This window comes from Sus scrofa, chromosome 1, assembly GCF_054392235.1.
Source record: "Sus scrofa isolate SSC_HxYL_T2T_F1_AM1 chromosome 1, Sscrofa_HxYL_maternal_Yorkshire_Landrace_v2.0, whole genome shotgun sequence".
Lineage (NCBI taxonomy): Eukaryota > Metazoa > Chordata > Mammalia > Artiodactyla > Suidae > Sus > Sus scrofa.
In genome coordinates, this window is record NC_139383.1 from 132,733,617 (window position 1) to 132,744,417 (window position 10,801).

A 10,801-nucleotide genomic window follows, 5' to 3' on the forward strand; every position below is an offset into this window, starting at 1 on the left:
TGAGAGCTACTTATAATTTATATAACCCAGCCTCATCAATCTTCATCTATTTGGACCATCTGCCGTGGAGGGTAGTGACCAGGATCCCCATTCCATCTCCCTTTGGGGACTGCTAGGAACTCTCCTTTCCAGGGTCCCCCTTGTTTGGGTTTAGCCCATTAGGGTACATCCTGCAGAATTGGAAGTTTTGGGGGGTATAATTTACAACCCAAAAACATTCAATTTTCTTGTGTAATACATCCTGGCCCCAATAATGGCTGGGAGATGGGAATAGTTGGCCCATTCGTGGGCCTCTATATGATAAAACCATTCTTTTATTACCCAGTTTCTATGTTTATTTCCCAGGAATGTTTTATTTTATTTTTTCTTTTTGCTTTTTAGGGCTGCAACCATGGCATATGGAGATTCCCAGGCTAAGGGTAAAGTCAGTAAAATCAGAGCTACAGCTGCCAGCCTACACCACAGCTGCAGCAATGGAGGATCTGAGCTGCATCTGTGACCTACACCATGACTCAAGGTAAAGCCGGATCCTTAACCCACCGAGCAAGGCCAGGGATCGAACCCGCAACCTTATGGTTCCTAGTCAGATTCATTTCCTCTGTACCACAATGGGAACTCCTGAATTTTTACAATATTACCTATCTTGGTTATTGAGTGTAAGGAAGGGTACTCAGCTAGAGTGCCTTATTTGCCTTGCCCTGGCCCTCAGTGCAGCCTGTGGACCATACTTCCGGTAGTGACATCCTGATGGATTGTCTCTTTGTTTATCCTTCCTGGTCTGTGACTGACTCACATGCACTTCACTTTCAAATCCATCAGTTATGCCTCCCAGCCTGCCTCCGCTGCCCACCACCAGTGTTCACCTCACAAAATGTGTTCAGAGGCCCAAATTTTCCAAAAAGTACTGGAATGTCTTCGAATTAAATTTGCTGTTTTCTGAAATTTTAGCTCTCTCTTAGATGAAATACCTACTTCAAGAAAATAATTTTTTAAATGCTTTACTACATTTATAGAGGTTGCATTTCCTGATGGTATGTGTACATGCTCGTGTGTGTGTGTATACTCTTTTAAAAATGAATTCCAAACATTTAAAAGAATTTTTTTTACTGGGGCCTCATGAAAAAAGTTTGCCTCCCACTGGTTGGGCATTTATCCTTTACCTACTATTATTAGAATACTCTGGTGTTACTCTCCTTTTCTTCTAGAGCTTTTGTCAGAAGGGGTTAGGAGATATGTTCACATGTAAAATGCATGTCAAACTTCATGAGACTTAAAAGGAACTTCAGTTGTCTTTTCAGCAGTATGAGTCACAGTCTGAGTTCTTTTAAGATAAGCTAAACTGTGTAGGCTTAAAATGACTTCAGATGTTCCATCATTTCTTTTTCGCTCTTATTCTTTAAATATGTGTCCTCCTTTTAAAAACACATTGATGCAGGGAGTTCCCCTCATGACGCAGCAGAAATGAATCTGACTAGTATCCATAAGGATGTGGGTTTGATTCCTGGCCTCACTCAGTGGGTCGGGGATCTGGTGTTGCTCTGAGCTGTGGTATAGGTCACAGATGCAGCTCGGATCTGGCATTGCTATGGCTGTGGTGTAGGCTGGCAGCTACATCTCCAATTTGACCCCTGGCCTGGGAACTTCCATATGCTGCAGGCACAGCCCTAAAATGCAAAAAAATAAAAAATAAATAAAATAAAAGCACATTGACAAAATTCCCAAAGGCTCAACATACCAATCTGATGAGATGGTTGATCTTCATCAACTTGATATTTTATACTGGGCAGAAGTGTTTTGCAACATCTTCCAACTTGGAGATTTCATCATATAACTCGTGTCTGGAGCTCGTTTATGAAAATATGAAACAAGGTCACCTCCAGCATGGTTTCCTCACTATCTGTTTCCAAAGAGCTCATAATGAGCCCATCCCTTCCCCGTCTGGCTTCTGCTGCATTGGTCACAAACCACAAAAACAATTTATCCAAATAGATACACCCATTTACTCACATGCTGAGCAACAAGTTTACACAGAAATGTTGTGGGTTGGTGGGAAGCCAAGGAAACTGGACCAGTGGGAGAGGGTGGTAGGTGGAAAAGAATAAAGGTACTGTGTGATGGAGTGGGTGGTGGACATCCTAAAAGGAGAGACCATCACGAGGTAGCACAGGAAAATAGTTTTTCCTATGTTTTAAACCAAAATGGTTTTTTGCCTCCTAGTAAACATTTATTGAGACCTTCTATGGGCTTTGTACTTTACAGCAAACAGAAGGGATCTACATCATCAAACCACTACTCAGGGGGTTTACAGTCTAGGTGAAAGATGAACACACATGAAGCCACTGCATGGGAGCATATACATACAAAGATACAGAAAATACTTGGTTTCTACAATGTCTCAAGTATTTCAGAGATATCGTATTTATGCCTCAAAACCATCCTGCAAAGTTAGGTGCTATTGATCCCCTCTTATCAATGGAGACTCTGAGGCCCATGAAGGGTAAATAATCTTGCCAACATCACACAGTGATCAAGTGGCAGAGATAGGATTCAGTCCTAGATTTATCTAATGATGTTTTGGTAAGGGAAAATCTCAGTGGTTTAACCTAATAAAAGTTTATTTCTTGCCCAGTGTCTGAAGATGGTCCTAGTTGGCTGAACTTTCATGGAAGGTTATTCTCCAGGTGGTGACTCAGGAATCTAGGCCCTTCCATCCTGAAGCTCTGCTATTTCCTACTTCTGGCTTCCAAAATCATCCATGAAGAGGAAGGGTGAGCAATGATGGTACATGAGACACTCTAACGACCCCTGCCCAAAATCAATACAAATCACTTTTATTTCATTGACCATAATTAGTTCCATAGCCCCAGTAAGATGCAAAAGAGTTGGGAAATGGAATGGCTGGGTAGATGTGTTCCAGAAAAAACTTGACCTAATGGAAGGAGAACGGATATCTTTGGCGGTCAGCTACCTCTCCCTGCTACAACTCCAAAGCCACTAATCATCACACTTCTGAACCATCTGAGGAAGAGCTAAATAATGTGGTGCAAAATTACAAGTTTCTGAAAGAAGTTCAAAGCAGTGGGAGATCACAGGGTTGGAGCAGAAAGAAGGGAACCTGAGTAGAGTGCTGAAAAGCAGGCATGAGGAGGACATTTCTGGCTGCGAAGAAGAGTGAACATGCAAAACGGGGAGAATAATGATGATCCTAGTCATATGATGAGATATATTTATGAGGCGTGTCACATGCAGTGATACGTAATCACAGGCTAAGATCTCAGGGGAGGGCAGCTCTCTGAAAAAAATAGGGCTTTGGCATTCTGGTGTGGTTCAGAGGTAATGAACCCAGCTAGTATCCATAAGGTTATGGGTTCGATCCCTGGCCTCACTCAGTGGGTTAAAAATCCGGTATTGCCATGAGCTGTGGCATAGTTTGTCGACGTGGCTCGGATCTGGTGTTGCTGTGGCTGTGGCATAGACCAGCAGATGTAACTCTGATTTGACCCCTAGCCTGGGATCAAATGCCATGGGTGTGGCCCCTAAAAAAATAATAAATAAAATGAAAAAAAAAGAAAAAAATAGGGCTTAGTAAGGGCTTTTCAGTTGATATAGACTGTAGCCTTCCCGGGGACTTCTTAAAATGTAAAACTCACAGAGGCCAGGGACATGTTTTACATGTCCATGAACTTGGCCATGGTTCAGAAAAGATGAACTGTGAATTTTCACAGGCAAGGGTAGGCTATCCAAATTGTCCCAAGAAGTGGATCATGCAAGGTCTTCCATTTTCATTACCCACTGTTGAGATTTTCATTATCTAAGGGAGGTTGTAAATTCCTAGAATCTTGCAACAAGTACCTTTTCCACCAAAGAAGTCCTAAAAGTTAGTAAGAGAGTGTATAGTGGAGGTGGTGGAAAATCAGAAGATCATTTCATCAGAGGTGTTGGTGTAAGCTTCTTGAAGATTTGGCAGCCACACCGGGCTTTTGCATAGAGAGAATATCCTTTATAAGCGGACTGAAGTGGGCAAGAACAGAGTGGGCAGCCACGCCAGATGGCAGGGACAGTGTGTCAAAGAAGTAGGGCCATGAGGTTTTGATCATGGAGGGGCTAGTAGGCCTATCTAGAGTAATTTGGAATGCAGTGAGTTATTTGGGGAATATTAGGAATAGCAGGAGTGTATAGGACTGTCTGAAAAGCTGAAAGACTGAGGTGGTAGAACAAATCAGGAAGCCTCTGAATTCCCTTTTTTTCATTGCTCATGTATAATCACTGGGCATTTAGATATAAAAGCAAGGGCTTCTGTCGCAATCATTTGTTGAAAGAATGAAATCCAGGCAGAAGGCCTCAGCAGGGTCATGGTTTGGGGAGTGGAAGGGAAGAAATAGATTCAAGAGCACCCATGAGGAGAGAGGTCACTCCCTTGCCCTGATGCTCTGTTGCATGACCTAGGGAGAGTCACCTCTTTCCCTGTCTCTGTTTTTTCACCTTTACCTTTTTCCCTACACATCAACACTGAGGAGACAGGTTATAAAGGGTTATATAGGTTTAGGAAGACTAAAAGTAAAGGGGCTTGTATGAGAAAGAACTTGTTAGAAGAAAGGAAAAATGAGGCAAGTGTGACCAAGGCCTCAAAGTGTCTGGGATGGGTGACATCTTCAGGTGATGGGTGCCTTGGTGACTGTGGACTGAGTGTAGGATGCTGTGGGGAGGTGGGAGAGATGGAAACAAGACACATGTGTTCATCATGTGCATTTGAAGTTGATGATTATAGAAGGCAATCTTGCTTTGGTGACTGGAAAAAAAAAAGTTCCATATGGGAGGTAAAACTGTTTTAAGCTTATAAAAGGCCTCCAGGGTAAAAGGAAGTAGGTGATCTAGTGTGGCAAGAGGAGGCATCATGTTAGGTAGTGGATCTGAGTGAGTGGATCTAGGTGAGGCTTTCCGTGCTTCAGTTAAAAGGGAATGATACAGCTCTTCCTGAAAGCTACTGCGAATGACCTCCCACATCTACCTGCTGCCCTATCTCCTTCCTTTGTGCCCCACACTCTGTGTTCCAGCTCTCAGGTTCTATGAGAATCTGATGCCTGGTGGGGCCCACCCCTGTCACTCTATATTCTGCTTTCTTTAGAGATACAGAAAGAGTCCTGGAAAGAATATGGATCCCAAGCCTTGCAAACTGCAATAGCTAATGTGGCACCTCCACTCAATATGACTTAAGTGATACGAATCCCCTTTTGAGAGAATTGACACAGGAGCTATGCTCCAGGGTTAAAAAAAAGTCCTATAGCTGAATCCGAGGCTAAGGTCTTGCACATTTGGAAAGTACCTCTTAGCTTGCAAAGCACTGTCATGTGGGCATGTTCTCACTCAGTCTGAGGCTGATAAACAACCCTATGAGCCCATGACCTGGCTGTTGTGTGTTCCAAGGGAGCAGAGGCCTTCCTGACCACGTGGGGTGCCCCACCCTCTCTCCTCCCTTTCTCACAGCCTTTCCACCCCCAGAGAGTGCTGGAGGAGATGAGCTAGTGCTCAAGGCTCTCAAATCCGGGTGAGCTCCGGTCCACCCTTCTCCCAACCACAGCCCACCCAGAGGAAGGATGCTTGCACCTCAGATCTAAGCCTGGAACCAGAGATTCTCTGGAGGCCAAGCAAATCGGGTCGGACTTCTGTGCTGGGATGGGAGATTCCTTGGAGTGACTGGGTATGTGTCAGCTGCTAAATGATTCCACTCTCTTCTCTCAGCTCCTAAGCTGCCGCCCTGCCCTTAGGGAGCTCCAGCTGCCAAGGAGCACTGCCCTGCCCTCTGGCTCCTTTGCTCCTGTGGCACGTGTGCTTAATGATAATGAGCATCATTTATGGGGCCCTTCAAATGTGCCAGGCAGCATGCTAACCATGTTACAAATGTGACCGGTTTGCCAGTGTGGGACAGAAAATGAGATCACAGTCTCTCAAACACGAACATTAAATGCATCTGTATCCGTGTTATGTCTGCCCAAGAGCTCCAAGGCCCCAGGAAGACTTCTTCTGTCCAAAGGGTCAGTCCAGTTTAGTATTGCCTTAAGGCATTAAACCCAAACCTTGCTCTGTCTGCCAGGGAACCTCATTCTTTTTGGCTGTGGTTGCCACTGCTAGCAGTCACTATTAAGATTCCACAAAATCCCCTTAAAAAAAGTCAATGGCCTGGTATCCGAGGTGGCCACTGCCCATTCCAGGGCATTTTCAGCAACAGGAATAAGTTCAAAAGTACTGTGGATGTTAGAACATGCACATGCTATGCTTTACTGTCCTTTGTCCATGTCACCTCGACTCAGAAACCCTTAGACATCAAATATCAAGTGTCAGGGCACAGCTCTGATTTTGGTACAGAGCACTCTGAATTCACACAGAAAGTTATCTTTCCCAATTCAGTACCCTTTGTACTTTCTATTACGCTATGGATCTTATCTCTTAAACATTGAAGAAGGGATCACCTCTTTATTTACAACATCAATCCCATTTTCTGTCTCAGTAAGACAAGTTTTTCAGGGAACCACACACTTTACTCTTAGGGGGTTATCTTTTTAGAGTCTCACACCCCTTTGCCTTATTAGCTCCATTTCGCAAATAAGGAAACAGAGTAATTCAAAGGGATTTGGTCAAGGCCACACAGCTTATAAATGGTAGAACTGGGATTTAAGCTCACACCTGATTCACAACACAGCACAGTTCCATCCTGCTAACATGGTGTTCTTGGTTGAGACACCCATCCAAGTCAGTCAAGAGAAGAGGCTCCTTAAATAGGTATATGTGTTTCTCTTTAAACTCCTGGACCTGGGGAAAAGTGGGGAAATTATGTGGAGAAAGGCAAGCTGAAAGTACTTATCTGAGCTCCATCCAGTATCCATCTCATCCAGTGGTTTTTTGAGTAGCCAGGACATGTCATGCTGTACATGGGGTGTGGTAGTTTAGGACACATGTTGACATTGGACTACAGCTTGACATGGCACTTTTATTAGGCCAATGACCTAGGTTAAGAAGACTGAGGAGGATAAATGTGAGAGAATCTAAAACATGTTGCAAGCTATGAGCCTCAATCCATTCCTAGGCTGGTTTTTGGCCTCAAACTCAGCACTAGCCTCCTTGGCCATATTTGCCTGAGGCTTTTTGGACAGAGAGCCATGGAATAAGGGCTTTATTCGGTCTCACTTAAAGTCATCTGGATACATAAAATTGACTTTTCAAGTGTTATTCCTGATCACCTTCTAGTCCAACAAAGGCCCACCACAGTGAAACACAATGGGCTCCAAATGAGAAGCTCAGATGGCAAATACTTGAACAGAGGTTATATTTGAGTCCCAGACAAGAGCCAGATAGCTGATGGAGAAATCAGAGAGTAAGGCTATGGCTACAGAGAAATGAAGGAGCAGGTGGCTCTGGAGCACCCAGATTCTAGGGTGAGGATGGAGGAATGTTAACAGGAAGTAAGTGGCAAACTACCAGCCAAAGCAAATACAGCATCCAAAGCTGCCCACATGGCCTGTCCATAAGAGACGTTGCCCAGAAAGAGCACAGCAGAGAGGAGAGCAGTTGAAGATTTACCAGTACCTTGCTCAGCAGCCAACACCTGGGGAAGTGGCACCAGCAATGCATTTGGGGCTCTACCTCTTGAGGAACTCAGATGGGGTATTTCTGCTCCTTAGATCCGGCCCAAGAGTCCTGAATCCTATCCTGGCCTTTATGCCAACTTAGATTGGGGAAATTCAACATTCTTGCTTAGATTTCTATGAACTCCTGAATATTACCACTGTCTCCCCTGCCACTTAAGCATCTACTTTCCAGAATATTGTGTCTGCATCATATTGACTCAGATATCAAACATAATTACCTCCATCCAACTTCTGCACACTTCTGCTCCCCTCCCACTTCCAAAGTAACCTTTAAAAGATTTTGGTTTGAGGCGAAATGGAGGAGAGGTTTCATCATGGTGATGTAAAGCAATTGTTACAGATGACAACGTTTTATTCTTATTATATCTGCTTGCTTTGGATTTTTTTCAGGGAGGGAACACTTTGTTACTGCATGTGCCAAAATATGATACCTCTTTCATGAGAGTGGGTGAATTTTTTTTTTAGTATAAACATCAAATAACCACCAATATAACTCACATTTATTGAGAATGTACCTTGTGCCAGGCACTATTAAGAAATTTAGAGAGAATAATTCACTTTATCCTAACAACTATCATCATTTTACAGACTAGGAAATTCTCTATTAAGAGATTGAGTGGTAAGGTGGTAAAGTAACTTCTCCAAGACTACACAGCTAATAAATTCCTGGAGCAGGAAGCGCAGGCAATCTGACTCCAGACAGCCACTTACCACTAGTGCCAATCTAGGTCCCCTATCTAGAACCCAAATATCACTAGAGAGTGAAAAATAGCTTCATGAATATCTGGACTATCTGGGTTAGAAGCAGAAGGTGGGTGAAGGGGATATGGGGATGAGAGAGCCTACTAGATTATTAGATGAGCAATAGAATCTGGGTACTGAGAGAGAATGATCTGTTTCACAAAGAAGATGATTTCCTCCTAGAATCATAGATTCTGGACCTGGATCAGAGCAAAGCTCAGGGGAAAAAATCTCCAGTGGACAGGTAAGGTGTCTTCCATACAAACCTGGAGAAAGAGTGTGTGAGAGCTAAGCTGAGGACCCAGGTTTCTTGGATGCTATTCAGGAGGCTCTGCCTCTGCTCGATGCTTCAGATACAAGAAGGATCTTGGCTGTTGGCCACTGATAATGAGAATATTGGGACATAAGTAGAAAAGGCAGTAAAAAGAAGTCCTCCTCTGGAGTCTGAAGATCTCTAACTGTCCTCTGCTGTTGATCTTCAATTTTTTTTTAGATAAAAATTTTTTCATTTTATTCTCTAGAAACTTTTTCCCCCAATTGGGTAAATGATATAGCCTCACTCTGGAAAATTTGAACAAGAAAGTTGTAAGGAAGAAAATAGTATTTTTTCTGAGATTAATCACATATGGGAATCAAACTTAAAAATAAAGATTGTACTGTTGATCAACAGGGAAAGGAAAATTTTCAATAAATGGTGATGAGACAATTTGGATGGGCATTTGTCAAGAGAAACTGAATCTTCTGGAAGATCTCTATCTTCTTCTTCTTCTTCTTTGCCTCCTCCCTCACCCGCTCCTCCTCCTCCTCCTTCTTCTTCTCCATCATCACCATCATGCCATCATCATCATAAAATTTCTGGGTGGCCTAAAGATCTAAATATATATATAGATATATCTAGATCGATAGATAAATAGATAGATATTAGCCTTTATAATATATATATAAGAAACATATATAAATATGAAATTTATATGAAATATCAATAATAGAAAAATCTATAAAGATAGAAAGTGGATTAGTAGTTAACTGAGGCTGGGGGAGTGTAGGGGAACTAGAAATGATAGCTAAGTGCTGCAAAGTTTCTTCTTAGGGTAATGAAAGAATTCTAAGATTGATTATGGTAATGGATACACACTTATGTGAATAATTTAAAAGCCATTGAGGAGTTCCCATCGTGGCTCAGTGGTTAACAAATTCAACTAGGAACCATGAGGTTGTGGGTTCCGTCCCTGGCTTCGCTCAGTGGGTTAGGGATCCGGTATTGGTGTGAGTGATGGTGTAGGTCGCAGATGCGGCTCAGATCTGGCATTGCCGTGGCCCTGGCATAGGCCGGCAGCAACAGTTCTGATTAGACCCCTAGCTTGGGAACCTCCATATGCCATGGGTGTGGCCCTAGAAAAGACAATAAAAAAAAATTGAATGATACACCTTAAATGAAAGGAAATACATGGCATGCTCAAAAATGTTTGAGTGAAGAGTTTAACAAAGGACTGTTTACAAAGGTTTGAACAGGGTTAAAGGAACCGCAAGGATGGCAAACCACTGGGGACTTACCACTGCTGGGCCTGAGGTGGCAGGAGGAGGAGTCTTACCAGAGCCTTGTGAGAGCTAGAACTAGAACAGAGAGAAAATTCAGGGCAGCCACTTCCAGAACCGGGGAGAGGCAGAGAGGAAGTCAGGGTAATTCATACTCCAAGGAGTCTTTTCACTATCCAGGTTCATACTGTTGGGTCCCATTGGCAAAATCTAACTAAAAGCTGGAGGCAAGGCCGTCTGGTGATATGGTTCATTAAAAGACACAAAGCAAGGCAGGGAAAAAATGAATGGATCAAGGACATGAGGATAGAAAAAAATAATCTCCCATGAGCAATATGTGCACTTAAGAGATTTTAAACAGTAAAGAAGCTCAAAGTGCTATGTACAGTGTGCATGTACAAGAATGGTGGTCGCACTGTTGTGTGTAGTAGATCCAAACTGGAGGCAACTCATATGCCCCCCCATGCTAGAATGGAGAAGTGAACTGTGCTACGTTCATTCACACAAAGGAACACTAAAGCAATGAAGTGAATTAATGACAAAATGGCAAGGATGAATTCCACAAACATAATGTGGAGCCAAAGAAACAAAAAGAGTATGATTCCATGTATACACAATTCAAAACTGGACAAAACTAATTTTGTATTGCTTAATAATACAAACAGGATATATATGTAACAATTATCATAAAAGTAAGAATAATGTTTACTTTTAGGGAAAAAAGAGAGAGGATTATTTATCATAAATGATAAACACTGTACAAGGGAAAAAGGAAGGGGAGGGGAGTTTTGGGTGCTGCCAGTGTTCTAGTCCTTGATCTGGCTGTGGTTGGACATATATTTGCTTGATATATATTCACTAAAAATATATTTTATCTGCAT

At 42.7% G+C, this 10,801-nt stretch overlaps 1 long non-coding RNA gene across 1 annotated transcript in view; it reads left to right on the forward strand.

Moving 5' to 3' along the window:
* Positions 1-5,576: 5,576 nt before the first annotated feature.
* The window catches only part of LOC102161909 (uncharacterized), a 144,509-nt gene continuing 139,284 nt past the window's right edge, over positions 5,577-10,801 (forward strand). Inside the window, exon 1 of the long non-coding RNA XR_014811905.1 lies at positions 5,577-5,698. This is a non-coding gene — a long non-coding RNA (uncharacterized LOC102161909). The remainder of the gene's footprint in view (positions 5,699-10,801) is intronic.